General features: G+C 44.5%; 1 long non-coding RNA gene across 1 annotated transcript; it reads right to left on the bottom strand.

Moving 5' to 3' along the window:
- Nucleotides 1-2072: 2072 nt before the first annotated feature.
- On the bottom strand, nucleotides 2073-16085 carry LOC144767659 (uncharacterized). Its single transcript, XR_013598299.1, has 2 exons — nucleotides 15956-16085; nucleotides 2073-2470 (listed from the first exon to the last, which is right to left on the bottom strand). It is a non-coding gene; the product is annotated as an uncharacterized LOC144767659 (long non-coding RNA).
- Between the last annotated feature and the right edge of the window lie 689 nt (nucleotides 16086-16774).

The raw sequence follows: 16774 nt of genomic DNA, 5'->3' as shown, positions 1-16774 counted from the left end.
GTGCGATGTTGCTGCCAGGTACAGGGGTTTGGGTAATCTGTAGTTAGGTCATATCCATTGCTGCATATAAATGGGAAACTGATAGGTGCAGGATCCGCATTAGATGTAGGAGCCTGGGCAGTGTGTGCCAATATAGTGTTAGAGGTCTCGTTCGGGGAGGGGACAATGCACACATGGAGGACGTAGCCGAGGAAGGGCCTTTATCAGATTTGTTAAAAGAATTCATCATTTTGGGGGCATCTTTGTGTGATTTGCCCTCGCTAAGAAGAGATTCCACCTTGTCACTTAAGGTGTCAATCTCTTTTAAAGGACAGTTCTCAGCAGCATGGGTAAGAGTTTTTTTTGTCTTACATGGCCCTAGAGATCCCTCTTCAGCTTTTCTCTTTCCCATTACATATATATATTCCTTGATGATATATATGTATCAAAGTGAGTAGATATGGAGTTAAGAATAATTAAACCTTACCTACCACTGTCTACTTACCTTTCAATATTTTGTCCCTCGAGATTGTGGTAAAGATATTCAGTCCCACAAATATTTGGGAATTCGACTTTGCCAGCCAGAGTCCTCATAATGGAGAGGTCAGTGGGATCATGGGAGCCTTCTTCGAGCCCTTTTTTATGGTGTCAATAAAATTATTGCAAAGACTCAGTAGAGTTGGGGTAATTGCTTCAAGTCCCGAACAGAAGATGTGGGACAGACTAGGGTCAAATGGGGAAAATAATGAAGAAGACTTCAGAACTTGTAATTCCAATGAGGACAGCAGATTGAAAGTACTCAGATACGGGAAAGCATCTTCCCTGGGGGCAGAACCTGTGTCCACCTGTGTGGAAAAGCATTTACAGATCAAATTATTCTTGTCTGCACACAATTCTGAAAGAATATCACATAATGATTTGGAAGCTTAACGGGAGAAGAGAGGCAGTCAGAAATGTCAATAGAATTAAAAATACTTAATAGTTTCTTTGTAGTGTTATGAGCTGTTAAAAGTGTTGTGGCAAAATAGTAACCCTTAGCTTTAAAGATCAAGGACGTGTACATCCAAAGTGCAGCTTTCTGTTCTTTTTTACTATCCTCCAGGTTGTGAGACCTCCAAATACTTTCTACCATTTTACAGTTCTGTTTGGTCTCTTTGATTTTAGAACTGTTCCATTGAGATGTGGGATGACAATAGTGGGATTGATATGAACTATTTAGTCATCTAGATGGTCTGTAAGCCAATAGTTAAACATATCTACATCAATGGGAGAACTAGGGATAGGTGATCAGAGGTGAGTTTAACCCTAGGAGGAATGAGGAAATGGTCAGAAGCTTGAGGAATGGATGGGCTACAATTAATGAGATTGATGGGGGTGAAAAATAAGGCCACTGGTGTGACCTGCTACATGTGTTGGGCTCAAGACTTCCTGGACAAGATCAAACTCCAGGAGACAGTAGATTAGAGGCTTAACAGTCAGGAAGGAGAAAACAAGAAAACAAGTCTTCTCAACCTATGCCTTCAGGATCTGGAACAACATCCCCTTCGTCATCAGAACGATCAATTCTCCAACAATTCAGGAAGAAACTAAACCCTCAGCTTTTCAAGGAACATTACTTCAGATAGTATGAACTCTCTTAAATTTACACGCTCTACCACATTTCACTGTACAACACTCAGATGCTAGACAGCTAGGTTTGCATTTCGGAAACACCGAAATATGCATTCTGGGCTATTTACTGCAGTAAATACTACAAGACTGTGATTAAAGATGAAAGGTATTGTCAGCTGTATAAGACATTATTGAAAAATAAATTATACTAACACAGTTCTGGTTCACAAAGGTGCCATCACAAGAGAGCTTTTCTAGAAGCAGATACAATAATTTCCTCGTGGGTTATTTAAGTACTTATAATCAGTGACCTCACAGAAACAACCCACGGGCAGCACATAGATGGATCTGGGCTTAACCTACCTAGGTCTCAGAAGAATCGAATGATGTGTGTACTTCAGTAGATTGGTTATTGCGTTAATGTCAATTGACAATGGTGATACCAAGAATTAAACTATGCAAACAAATGTAGACCTGACAAAGCCAGTACAAAAATATTTATTGGAAAAGAGATGATTTTGTACACTTTAGAAAAGAAGCTCTATGAAGAATAGGTTGACATTATTGTCAATATTACTGTATAGACCAGATCTTTGTTGATGTGATGTTCAGCATAATGTTGTCTACTCTTCTAGTTATTTTTGGAGGTGTGAAGGGATCCTAACTGGTGGGGTGATTTGCCAATGAATGGAGGTCTTCCTGTTTTCAATACTATGTCTTGTAGAATCAAAGTGCCCCACGCCTTCTCTGGAAGGGACCAGCACTGGTAAGTTTAGTGGCAGTGTTCTTGGTGATCCACTCATCCTCTTTGCTGTTTTGTTTCTTGGTAAGATCACCTGCTACTGAGCTTCTTGCTTGAAGGAGACACAGGCAACAACACCTGTTCAGTGAAGGGATCAGAGGAGAAAAAAGGTCAGGATGTCAATGGATGAAGGATCACAACCAATGGTGTATGTTTACCATATTCTACATTGTTATCAGCAATATACCACAGAGCTGAAAAAAGCCACCTCACTCGTGCCAACAAATCACCCAACAACATAGAAAACATCAAGTAAAAAAACAAACAATGACCAACACTTAATCCCAGAGTGCTTGTCACACTATACCATGATAATGTACCTTGACGAGTGCCTGGGGCTCTCTGCACCTATCTAGTAAGTTAATTAGTTGGAACATTTATATACTGAGCTACATAGTCAAGTATGTCTCAAAGCTGCACATGGTAAAACTGAATTGCTCAGGAGAAGGTCTACAGAGAAGTATCGAGTTCTGAGGCTTATTAGCGCTTTGTTTTTGCTCGCTTTTCGAGGCATTTTATTTTAGTATAACTTTTAACTTGTGGGATATTATTTCTCACTGTACACCTTTTAGTGTATATGCCCGCTTACCTGCACTGTAAATTGTCTCCTCACCGCTATTTAGCGGGTCTCTCGCCACAGTCACGACTATTAACGCCATCTTGGGGATAGTTGGGACGTTTTCTTTGGGCGCCATCTTGGGGCAGCGTTCTAGCTGTCAGGCGGCTACCTACGACGTCTACTTAAGACCCCCTCTTTTGCAGGCTGGTCCTGCACATGGTAAAACTGAATTGCTCAGGAGAAGGTCTACAGAGAAGTATCGAGTTCTGAGGCTTATTAGCGCTTTGTTTTTGCTTGCTTTTCGAGGCATTTTATTTTAGTATAACTTTTAACTGGTGGGATATTATTTCTCACTGTACACCTTTTAGTGTATATGCCCGCTTACCTGCACTGTAAATTGTCTCCTCACCGCTATTTAGCGGGTCTCTCGCCACAGTCACGACTATTACCGCCATCTTGGGGATAGTTGGGACGTTTTCTTTGGGCGCCATCTTGGGGCAGCGTTCTAGCTGTCAGGCGGCTACCTACGACGTCTACTTAAACCTGTCACATGCCAGCGCGCAGCGTATGCGCGCAGCGTGCGTGCCGTGGGCGCGCCATGGGCGCACCGTGGGCGCGCCGGAAGCTCGCCAGAGGCGAGCCCATCTACCGCCCATCCACGCCCAACCGGGACCAGGGGCCACAACCCCTGGCCAACCCATCAGGTACTGCAGAACTGCTTTAATACAGTTAAACCAGGCCGATGCACATCTTACCCAGGAATGTATAACTCTGTTACGACAGGAGGGACTATACAAATCCATGCTGTTAAAGGAGGGGAGGAAAAACGGGATGGATGATACCACCTTGAGGTATGGTGTGTTAAATACTCGTTCTCTGCAGAGGCACAATTTAGAAATATTTTCGTTACTACAGGATGGTGGGTTTGATATTCTGGGAGTCACGGAAACGTGGCTTGAGGATGCTTCTAACCCAGATCTGGTGGCCTCTCTTCCCCCGAACTATAAGGCTATCTGGCTCAACCGCACAGGTACCAAGAGAGGAGGGGGGTTGCGCTCTTTTATAACAGTCATTGGCGGACAGAAAGAGTATGTGCAGAAAATTGTGGGGGAGCAGAGGTGCTGGGCGTGAAATTCGAGATGGGCACCACTTGTTGGGTTATCTTATTGCTGTATCGTCCTCCCTGGGCTACACCAACTTTTTTGGATCTCTTTGTGGAAATCGTTCATGATCTTAGATCCCGCTATGAGAACCTGCTGATAATGGGAGATTTTAACTTTCACTGGGAGCTCTCCCCAAAAGAAGGGCAAGCTCTTCACCTAGAAGAGGCCTTAATGGCCTTAGGGATGACTCAACTAGTGACTGGCCCTACCCACGTTAAGGGTCATACCTTGGATTTGGTATGGACTACAGACTCTATCTCAGGTCATATTATCACCGCACCGTGTGCTTGGTCTGACCATTATCTAATTACAGGCCAGAGGAAGATCCACGGGGGGGGGAACCATCAGAGAATGGTGTGGAAAACTGTAAGGAGATGGAATCACATAAATAAGGAAGACTTGGTTGGCCATCTATTAAATTCCACCGTTTTAAACATAGCTTATGAGAATATCGAGGCTGGTAGCCAAAAGCTTTTTGATAAACTGAAGAAAGCCATTGACGCTGTTGCTCCGGCGGAAAAGGTGAAATGGGTGGATAGAGGTTCGGGGGCGCCCTGGTTCGACGATACTCTAAGAGCGAAGAAACAGGCCCTCCGGAGGGTGGAAAGAGCCTGGAGGAGGGATTATAACACTAATGCACAGAACCTATATGTACAGGAGCTAGCGCATTATAAAAAGGCTATCCTGGCTCGTAAAGCAGATTTCTTTGAGACCAGAATAGCGACAGCTCAGGTCCCGCAGAAAGAAATCTTCAAAGTACTTATAGAATTGAAAATGTTAAAGAGCAGAAACCGGAGTTCTCTCAGGAAGACTGTCAGAACTTCCAGGATTTCTTTATAAGTAAAATTGAGGATCTTCAGGGTGAAATATCTCGGACTCCAATCTTTGACTGCCCATCATATACTTTGCCAGATACCCCTGACGTACACCAATCCCTTAACACATTACCCTTGATTACTAAGGAGATGTTCTCTAGTTTGGTGGAGAGAGTGAACTCAGGCTCTCAGGTGGACCCGTGCCCTCCTAGTGTTTTTAAGCTCGCTATATCGGGGTGTGAAGAGGATGTTCTTACCCTCTTAAATAGGTCTTTGGAGATGGGACAGGTTCCAACGTCCTTTAAAGAAGCTCGGCTGATCCCGCTTCTTAAAAAACCTGGGGCCGATGCTAAAAATTTTAAGAACCATAGGCCCATCTCCCAATTACCCTTTTTAGCTAAAGTAATTGAGCAGCATGTCTTGACGCATCTGTCGAAACACCTGGAGACCAACGACCTGTTAGAGCGAAATCAAGCTGGCTTTCGAAAACATCATAGTACGGAGCTGGTGATGGTATCCATTTTGGATGAACTAAGATGCAGAGCTGACAAGAAGATCCCTGGGGCCTTGGTGCGCTTAGATCTCTCCGCCGCGTTTGATACGGTGTGCCACAATCTACTGTTGAAATGTTTGAGAGATCTGGGCATCGGGGGGACCGCGTTAGGCTGGCTAACTTCATTCCTGCAGGGAAGATCGCAGAGGGTCCAGCTGTCAGACTTGGTATCTACGTCAGCAGCCATAACCTGTGGAGTTCCGCAGGATTCGGCCCTCTCACCGCACCTTTTTAATATATACTTACAGGCACTGATTTCTGCTCTCAATCATATGGAGTGTATTGTATTGTATTGTATTGTGATTTGTAAAGCGCGATTGCTGCCCAAATGGGCGTCCAAGCGCTAGAGCATGGATAGCCGAGCTGAGGGTGGCGGAGACTGAGATTTAAGTGGGCCTGGCAAACAGAAAGGTTTTCAATTGTTTGCGGAATGAGAGTAGGTTAGGGTTGGACCGGATTTGTAGTGGGAGTGAGTTCCACATTTTAGCGGCCTTTAAGGAAAACATCCTTCCTCCGGTCCTGGCTCTCCGTACTCTTGGGACTACGGCCAGAAAGGCCTCTGTGGACCGAAGGGGTCTATTAGGGTGGTATTGAGTGACCAGTTTGTTAATGATCGCTGGACCTGACTTCCAGAAAGCTCGGTGGGCAATACATAGTGCCTTGAAAGCCACTCTCTGTCTCACTGGGAGCCAGTGTAGGCTGCTCAGTGCGGGTTTAGCAGACTGTGTCCTTGGAATCTGTAGCAGGGCGCGGGCTGCGCAGTTCTGGACCACCTGTAGCTTTCGCATGGACGTCTCAGGGGCACCCACATACAGGGCGTTGTTTGAATCCAGCCGGGACTGAATCAGGCCCTGAACTGCCACTTGTTTGGCTTCCATTGGGAGGAGGGGGAGGACTTTCCTTAGAGTTCTGAGTAAGCCAAAACAGATGGCGGATAGTTTTGTAGCCTGGGTGGAGAAGGAGAGGTTTTTGTCCAGCCATACTCCTAAGCTTTTTACACTTTCTTTGGGAGTGGGAGGGGTGCCCAGACACCCAGGCCACATGGAGGGAAGTGACGTGGGTGATGCGGGACCTAAGAGCATGAGCTCGGTTTTGTCTCCATTAAGTTTCAAAGAGGAGCATGTCATCCACTTTTTAATGTCCTCTAGACAGTTCGTCAGACTTCCTGAGGTGTGACCGGCGCCTTCCTGAGTCATTGAAACCACTAGCTGGGTATCGTCAGCATATGATACGATTTTTATACCCGAGGGTTCGACGAGTCCAGCCAGTGGTTGCATATAGACATTGAAGAGCGCGGGGCTTAGTGAAGAGCCCTGCGGTACTCCACAGTTCAGGGGTTTTCTGGCTGATATTGTGTCCCCGTCAAAGATCTGGAAGGATCTATTGTGCAAGAATGAATCAAGCCATCTTAGAGCATCGCCTCCGACACCGATGTTGCGCAGACGGTTCAGCAAGGTGGCATGGCTGACCGTGTCGAAGGCTGCGCTTAGATCAAGGAGGATCACTGCCACTGATCCTCCCTGGTCTAGTATCCTTCGGGACTCTTCGGTGACTGTCAGCAAGGCGGTTTCAGTACCGTGTTTGGGTCTGAATCCTGTCTGGGATGGGTCAAGGAGTGCATGGCTTTCCAGAAACTGTGTCAGTTGGGTATTTATGTACTTCTCCAGTACCTTGCTTACCCAGGGAAGTAGTGAGATTGGGCGGTAGCTGGAGTGATCTTCTGGGTTGAGGGTGGGCTTTTTCAGCAGAGCCCGTACCATAGCTCTCTTCCATCCATTGGGTACTGTGCAGGAGGATATGGATGAGTTGAGGAGCTCTAGCACCACGGGAAGAATGGCTTGGCTTGCTTGGAGCAATATTTCTGGTGGGGCAGGGTCAAGGGGAGAGCCAGATTTAACTTGGCGTGCCAGTTGTTGCAATGTCTCCAGGTTTAGTGGGGGGAAGTGGTCCAGCGTTGGCTGTCCTGGGGAGGGGGAATTAGTCGGAGAGGTCTGATTGGGTGTTATTGAGTTGTTGGCAGCTGTAGGGAAGGCGGAATAGATCTGAGTGACTTTGTTATGGAAGAAGTCTGCAAGTTCATTGCATTGTTCTAGCGTTTTCGGGGCTGGGGGGGCAGTGTTGACGGTAATGCATTTTTTGACCAGGTGGAAAATTTCCTTGGGTTTTGATTTTGCTGCCATTATTTGGTCTGCGAAGTAGGAGGCCTGGGCCGCCCTAACCCCATTTCTGTAGGCCTTAATAGCCTCTTTGTATTGGTTTTTTTTTTCTGGGAGAAAGTCTAGTCGCCAGGCTCTCTCTTTTTTCCTGCAGAGGCGTTTTAGGTCTCTCAGGGAATCTGAGAACCAAGGAGCAGATTTGTGTGACCTCTTGGGAATGGATTTCCGTAGAGGAAGGATCGTGTCCAGTGATTCCCTGATCCAACCCTCATAGTTGTTATTTGCTTGGTTGGGGTTTGTGCAGGGAGGTGGGCGAGAGCATTCAAGGTTAGTTGTCCATGGCTCTATGAGAAGTTTTTTCCAGTTTCTCTTGGTAATGGGATGGGGGGTCAGTGAAGGAGGCTTGGTGGTAGACCAGGTGAGTGGGACAAGAAAGTGGTCTGACCATGGGAGGCAGATAGGTTGTCCGACCATTAACTTGGAGCAGTTGCTAAAAATTGGGTCAAGTAAGTTCCCCTTTTCATGGGTGGGGGATCTCACCAACTGGATCAGTTGTAAGGCTGCTAGGTCCTCTGTTAGTTCCCTGGCAGCAAGGTCTGTAGGGGAGTTAAAATGTAAGTTGAGGTCTCCTAGAACCGTATAGTTGGCCGAGGTTAGAAGTCGATTAGCGATGATATCTGGGAGAGATCTGTGGAACAGCTTTCCTGGGTCTGGGGGGCGATATATCAGGGTGCCAGAGAAGGAGCTGTTCGCTGTGAAGTCTATGCTGAATGCTAGGCTCTCGCACTCAGGAATAGCTTCAGTAGTAGTGCGGCAACCAAACTTATCTTTTAGGATGATAGCCAGGCCTCCGCCTCTTCCCTTGGTCCGGTCTAGTCTGTGGATTTGGAACCCGGGGGGTAGGGCTGAGACTATGTCTGGCTCTGAATGAGACATGAGCCATGTCTCGGTCAGAAAGATAACGTCTGGGTTGTAATTTTCTAGTAAAAGACATATTTGTGTGCTGTGCCGAGGAAGGGATCGACAGTTTAACAGGTACATCTGGTATTCCTGGGACGTGGCAGGCGTCTCAATGGTGTCAAAGGAGTGTTTGCAGCCAGGGCATTGGATGGGAAGTTCGACTGGGAGGAAGGAGAGCGGGCATTGCGCCATGGTAGAGGGCCTAATCTTTTTTATGGCAGCCGAGCTGTAGGTCCTGACCTGGGTGGGGTGAGGGGCAGGGGGCGTGGCCCCTGGTCCTGTCAGGTCGCGGGCGGGCGCGGATGGGCTTGCCTTTGGCGCGTCTTCGGCGCACCGCCGGCGTGCCCGCTGCGCCCGTCCGCTGCGCCTCCGGAAGCAGCACATTCTTAAATGTCGTAGGCGGTGGGGGGGGGTGGCCTAACTCAGTGGGCGTTGCCCGGGGGGGGGGTCACGGCGGCTGTCCTCAACCCGCTTCAGTGCCTGACTCGGCTGCGCGGGGGGTCAGTCACCAAGGGAGCAGTAGGTAGGGTTATTGGGTGTTACAGGTTTAAACATTGAGAGCGTTCAGTAGAGTATCGTGAGACATATTGCAATGATCGGCAGTGGGGTGGACTAAGCAGAGGAGAATAAAAAAAAACAGTATAACAGGGTGTATAACAGAAAGGGGATATAGCATAACGAACATTCCTGGATAAAAAAGAAATAAGATGGAAAGCGTCACAGTAAAAAAGCATAATCGTAACGGTATAAAAGGAAGTGCAAATATAAAAACATTGTAAACTGTGTCAGATTTACAACTACGCCGACGACACACAGATTATCATACAAATTGAGGATTCATCTGGAGCCCAGGCTAGACTGCATAACATCTTAAAGTTCACGAGTAACTGGATGTCCACCAACTCCTTAAAGATCAACCCAGAGAAGACCGAAGTGTTGCCCATTACCAGCTCGTGCAACCCGTGGAACGATCGCTTCTGGCCTAAGGAGGTGGGTAGGACTCCGGCACCAGCTAAGGTGGTGAAAAGCCTGGGCATCCACATTGATGGTAATCTTTCCATGAAAAATCAAGTGTCGTCGGTGGTGGGCCCATGCGTTGGCCTCCTTAGGCAGTTGCGTAAAATCTCGCAGATGCTGTCCTTTTCTACCTTAAGGACTGTGGTGTCTGCAACAATTTTAGGTCGTCTGGATTATGGAAATTCCCTCTATGTAGGGCTCCCTCAGCAACAACTCTCAAGACTGCAAATCGTGATGAACGATGCAGCGAGATTGATTTTTGGAAAATCTAGAAGTGCGCATGCCTCTCCTCTCCTATGCCAATTACATTGGCTCCCCATTAGGCAGAGGATTTTATTTAAAGGTATGTGCATCGCGCATAAGGCAGTTTATGGCAACGCTCCTAGTTATATTAAAGCTAGGCTGGTGCAATATTTTCCAAGAAGGACCCTGCGTTCATCCGATGACAATCTTCTGATCTGTCCTCGCTACCGCATGGCTACCTTTGGTGGGCGTGCTTTTTCAACTACCCTACCGGCAGCCTGGAATAAACTACCTCTCTGCCTACGGAAGGAACCGAATCTATTGCCTTTTAGGCGAATGTTAAAAACGGTACTCTTCCGAGAAGCGTGGGGCTTGATCTAATCTGGTTACCTGCCCCTCTGTATTGATCAGTTTTTCCAGTACAAGCGCTTAGAGACCAACTGGTGATAATGCGCTATATAAATTGAATTAAAAAAAAAAAACAAAAAAAAAAAGCACAGGGCTGAAACTGAGGGCCTTAAAGGTCCAAAATGGATATGTTTTCGCATTTTTGAAAACATTTCAGACACAAAGTCCAAGATTTATCAGTGATCTTACCCAATAGAAACCATGAATAAGGTAGAAAGATGACAACGCTCTGGTGAAAAGATAGCTAGTGTTATGTTCAGAATGTAAATTGACACTGTTGCCAGGAGACTTGTATATAGAATTGTAAAACCACTTATAATGAATTCTGGACTCTGCAGAAATCCACCAAAGCATTTATGAGTACAGGAAGTACCTTTTCCATACTCTTACATATGATCATGAATCGACCCTGACATGGCCAGCTCCCTAATAGTGAACGAGCAAAGAGGGCATAGTACATTCTATTTGTACTAATTGTATATGAATATCCCCTCAATGTTCAGATTTTGTTCCCATTTTAGGTGTTTTTGGGCTAATTTACAAAGGCATATAAGGTAAGGCACTTCTTTACAAACTCCAAAATGCATTTTTAAATAGGCTCATATGTTTTCTTCTTGTTTGGCCAATATGGTCTCCTAAGGCACCAGAGGAGGCTCATTGCAGTATTTGGACCACAAAGGAGTTTTACCGATGACATGTTCATTGCAGTAGTGCAACTGAGAGCTAACAAAAGCCCAAATAAGCATGGGCCTCCGTTTAGGTTAGAATGAGATTGATATGACTCTGACGAGCAAGCTGACTCTCACTTTATTTTATCGGTGATGCCTGCTCTAAGTGAAACGTTCTTGAAATAGCAGGATATATTAACTTTAAGACTTTCTGTATTCTCAGAAGGCATTTAGGAGTCCTAAAGTTAGGAGTCCTAACTTTACTACTCCTAAACTGAGAAAAATCCTAACTTTAAAACTTTCAGTATTCACAGAAGGCATTAAGGAGTCCTAAAGTAAGGAGTCCTAACTTTACTAATCCTAAACTGAGAACAATCCTAACTTTAAGACTTTCTGTATTCACAGACGGCATTTAGGATCCCTAAAGTTCGCAGTCCTAACTTTACTAATCCTAACTCTAAGGGGCCCATTATGATGGCGGGCGGATTGCCACCGCCAGCCTGGCGGGGGCAATCCGCCCGCCATCCACTCACATTTCCCCCCCGCCATCTTAGTATGGCGGGGGGACCTCGGCGGACGGAAAGACCGCCCGCCGCTTTTCCGCCCCGGTCGCCTTGCGGCCGGGGCGGAAAAGGAATAATATGGTGGCGGTGTCTATCAGACACCGCCAGTCATATTATCATGGGCATTTTGCAATGCCTTTCCGTGGCGGCAATGCCGCCACGGAAAGGCAGGCGGACTTCACTCTGGGGGCCCCCTGTTAGGACTCCTAACTTCTGTGAATACCAAAATGAGTAAGTGCCTTCTGTGAATACCAAAATGAGTAAGTGCCTTCTGTGAATACCAAAATGGTAGTAAGTTTAGGATTTTGTCTTAAGTTAGTTCTGTGAATTGGGCCCACAGTCTCCTCGCAAACTTCCCAGGTAGGCCTACCCCCTTTCATTGACCTTTTCACTACCCACTTGTACCTCCCAGTTCTTACCTTCTCCTTTTCTCCTTCCTACCCACTATACAGCACTTAACTTATCCATGTAACACAGTCCTGATGATGACCTAAAATTGAGCAGATTGAAATGCGGTCGACACTCCAGCGCAATTGTGGGCGTTACTGTAGTCTCCTTAAACAGCGGAATCTTTTTTTGAAAAACTATCTGCTGACTGTTTACGTGACCATCAACGTATTTTTTCCCACCTTTTCTCGCTGTTTCTTCACCTTTTTCATGTGTTACTGCACCGTTCACCATCTTCAGGATCACTGATGTGCACACCTACAGTTGAGTTACCTTTGCATATAATGTAATGTAGTGCTGATATAACTACTTTCATTCTAAATAGACTTATTTTTTCACCCACTATGGTGGTCTCCCTTTTTACCCTCTCTCTCAAATTGATTTGTTTCTCTAATGTACCTGTCTACTTAATGATTACCGGTTGAGACACTGTTGCTTGGTTAAACAACCAAATCTTGGCTCTACAGTGAGGATTGTTTACGACACCAGGCCTGTTCTTTGCGCTTCATCGATGACTGTCTGTGTCACTTCCCTGCTCCTCACAGCCGCCTCCACATCTAACAGGACTGTTTCCGCTGGACTGAGAAGGTAACTTTTCAGCTGAACTAACTTGGTCCCTGCATCCAACCTGCTCTCCTTCACTGTCGACCTGAACTTGTAACTTTCTCCTGGTCTCTCACAATCAGAAAGCCACAAGCGGCGCTTTGGACTGTGTGGAGCTGTTTTTACTTCGTATCTCTGGTTCTACTGATTATATTTTTGAAACTTTTTTGTCAAAGTATTTCTTAAATGTACTCTATTTTTCTAAATCGGTGTGGAATTTTTCTTGTGTTGTACTTACACTTCATTACTGTTTAAAGTCATGCATACATACTTTACACATTGCCTCTAAGTTAAGCCTGACTGCTCAGTGCCAATCACAGGTTAATTTGGGGTTTGCTTGTGCCTTACCTTGACAAGGATTGTGGATGCTGATTGTTTAGGTTTCCACTCCTAAATCCGTAACCTAATTTCTTCCACTGGTGAGCAGCGGTATGGATTTGGACATGTGTTTGTTCAGTGCCACAATTAATTTTGTGTTACACCTATCTAAATAATTTTAAACCATTTCAAGCTTTTTAGATTCTTCATGATTGGCTGTTTTTCCAAATGTAATCTCATTAGTGCTACCTGTCTGTCTGTGACCATGCCTGCAGCAACGGAATTCGCGCTGGCTAACTTGGAAAATGACACTGTGGTTGAGCTTAAGCAGTTCTGCAAGAAGAGTGAACTCCCGAACAAGAAGGGTACTGAGAAGTCGGAGCTTCAGAAAGCTCAGAGGGCCTCGTGGGAGGATTAACAGTCACTAATAGCCACAGAGAAGCAGGATGATGAGGATGAAATGGATGAGCAGGATCAGCCCTGAAACACAGCCTTCAGTGGAGGAGGATGAACCATTTCCTGAGTCTGAACTCACTGCCAGAGTAGGAAACAGTGTCTCCTTGCATAACCTGACTCCAGAGGGGCTGGCTGACAGGAAGGCAGAGAGAGAGAGGGAGTTCGGGCTAATGATGATACGTTGTGTAGGCATTATGTATTTTAATTGTGGTTTTTGAATGCTGTGGGAACTTTATTACCCATTATTTTGTATTCACATGTGATGATTTGAAATTGTGATTTTTTTTTAATATATTCCGATTTTTTAATAAACAAGAGTTTTGTAATATGATTAACTGTATCCCTACTGGAGTTGTTTCAAGTGTATGAGTGTGGATTGTGTGCCATATTTGGTATATAAGAAAGAGTTTTAGTCAAAAGGGAAAATTATTTTTAACTTCATTGTTATTGGTGCTCTGTCTCTTTCGGACTTTATGAGCCCCTCTCCTTGTTTTCAAGGTATCATTTATATATTGACAAAGTCAATAGGTTCATGGATGTCAATTAGCATTAACCAGAGACACTAACTGCTACCCATGTTACACCCTTTGTTACTACCCTCGATACCTAGGAGGGATGACATCAACAGCAAGAAAAATGAAAGTGAATAAGGTTCCAAGATACATTGTATCTTTCTGTAGTTTTCTCTATTTGTCTTTCCTGTGTCACCACAACGTCTGTTGTGGTGTTTAGGGGCAATAGGTGGGAAAAAGAGCCAACAATGCCAGGTCATCTGGGGTTAACAGTGTGTAATGTCACTTCCACCACTCATAGCATTATGATGAAACAATGTCCATGAATAGGTCTGGCATTTGAAGAAGGGTATTGATTTGAGAATATGTGAAGTTAATCGACTGAAGTATTTCTGTTAGTTTATATGTTTTCTTTTGCAAATCCTTATGGAAATAGGGATGAGAATACATTTTCTTAACATTTACTTTTTACATATTGGTTCTTCTTATAGTGCAGTAGTGTATGACAGCGGTAGTCTTGTCTTCTAACAGAATGCACTGATGTGATGCAGTGTGCAATGAGGAATTGTATTGTGGGTACACCTCTGAACTGGGGAAATGACTGCACACTTTATTTATTTATTTATTTATGTATTTATTTATGCAATTTTATATAGCGGGGACTTTACCCGAAGGTGTCAGAGCGCTGCACAAAAGGAACAGAAATGATACAGGATGAAAACATTACACGAGAACAGATTACAAAAGCAAACGTTAAGTTACATACGGTACAGTGACAATTGTGAGCAAATAAAGATACATGAGGTAGTAAAAATTGTGAGCAACCAAAAATACATGAGGTAGTAAAAAGTGCACAAGAGTAAAAAAGTGACAAGTGTGCAGGTTACAAGAGAAAACAAAGTATAATTTGAGGTATAATACTGCAATATATGCTAGACACACAGGCACAAGAACAAACGTTACGTAGGCGAAGGAGGCACTTGTGCAAGTATCAAAGGTAAAGACATGAAAGAGGTAGAAAACCGTGTGTTACAAGGGCAAAGTGGTGAGTGCATGTTGCAAGAGGGTACCAAACACAAGACATGGATAATACTGCAGTAAAAGGCAAACACTCCAACCATAAGAACACACAGAAAAGTACAAGTCATTTTCCTGGAACAGTGTGACTGGTCAGCTTTCCAGACGTACTATTGGTATGTTTGTGAATAGGTAGATGTTGTAAAGAAATACTCATGTAATAGGAGTAAGTAAAGAGTTTTTAATTTACTAATTTTTTCATCTGGCCCACTGCATTTGGGCCATCAGCACAACTGACAAATTGACCGACATATGCCATTGAAAAGTGAAGTGAGTTGCTTCTTATCAACCTATAACTGGTATGAAAGCATTTAATTCATTGGCAACTTGCCTGGCTCACAACACACACCTGCATCTGAAAATAAAGGACAGTGCGTTGCATTTAGTTTATTAGCATCTTTCTTTTTACCCTCACGGGGAAAACAATTTTCATTATACCGAACATCCTCCTCTCTCCCCCATGGTGTTTCGGAATATTCAGTTCCCCTTTCCGCCTGGTGTTGTAATGGCGGCAGAGCTATTTGTGAATGACCCCACAAACTGACACATTTGTGAGAGTTCACAAAGTTAGTGTGCAAAAAAATGTGTTGTTCTGCCCTCTCCTCGCCCCTTGCATGGCATTCACTCCCATCTAGTATTACACAACTCTGAAGTAATATTTCTCTGAATTAATCTATGCCTGCAAGTTCACATTTTGTGAGAGCAATGGTTTAAGTTTACTGAATAATTGCTCAGTTACTTTAAACTATTGCAATAAAATTGACAGATTAAAGTGCATGCGGCATTATATCCAGAAAAGTCAGTTTAAACAGTGATGCTCCGGGCGTTTTTTTAAAGCCGTACTACAACATAAGCATTCAATTATTTAAAATGTGGTGTTTAAATACCTATTAAAAATAACAGGTTGTACTAGCAAGACGAAACACGTGTTGGCTCTCCTCTGTTTTATTTCTTTGGATACTGGAACTATTTTCTTTAGAGTTGGGAACTTTGGAATTAATAAATCTATCCTGCAATACGAAGTGCGGATAAGTTAAGTTCTTACCTCAGGAACTTGAGTGCTGATTGGACCCAAGACTGGATGATAGGCTGATTATACTGATATATTGGATCTGGAGTGCTCGGAAGGATCTCTTTTGTTAATAAATAAGACTTTCAAAATGTCATGACCCGCTTCTGCCTCGATGTCACCTGATTAGAAGTCCGTACTGTTTGCTAATAGATATAAATACAAAAACATAATGTGAAGCCTGAATGATATTACATTCTTTTTGTGAGGGAAAGTGGATCGTCCTTAGTCCCTAAGTGGCATGTTGATTCAGCAAGCCTAAAGGGGTTGTGCTGTGAAGCAATCTTTTCTCAGCCTTCAGCAAGAATTTGAGGAAGTGAGAGTTCAGCTGGATGTCACCTGGGTCAAGGCAGGACAGGATTGCCTGCCATCTCGAATGAGTTCCCCTTTGGTGGAAAGCCCTTGCCGCAGCCAATAGCTGGTTTTTTTCACCCTGTGCTGCTTTACAGGAGCAGACTAAGCGTAGGAGGTCTTCCTTCCCGGACCCACACGTGTCCAGGGAGGCAGGTGGTCTTTTATATGTACTAACCCACCCGATATCTTAACAAGCATTTGCAATGCAATAGGTCTCGCAGTTACATGAGTTAAAGCTATTGGCATTGTAAATGGCAATGCCTTTTATTTATGTTTTTAAAACGAAAACAAATATAACAGGCAGTGTTATTTCCAATGTCAATAGCTCAAACTCACGTAAATGCGAGGCCTAATGCATTGCAAATGCTTGTTCTGTTTTACTTGTACGCTTCTCCTTGGCCGGGTAGCAAGGAGGGGGGAGGGGCTGGGCTGCAAATCCAC

This window comes from Lissotriton helveticus, chromosome 7 (genome assembly GCF_964261635.1).
Source record: "Lissotriton helveticus chromosome 7, aLisHel1.1, whole genome shotgun sequence".
Lineage (NCBI taxonomy): Eukaryota > Metazoa > Chordata > Amphibia > Caudata > Salamandridae > Lissotriton > Lissotriton helveticus.
Note: the sequence above shows the minus strand (reverse complement) of the source record. Positions and strands in the feature narration are given on the sequence as shown.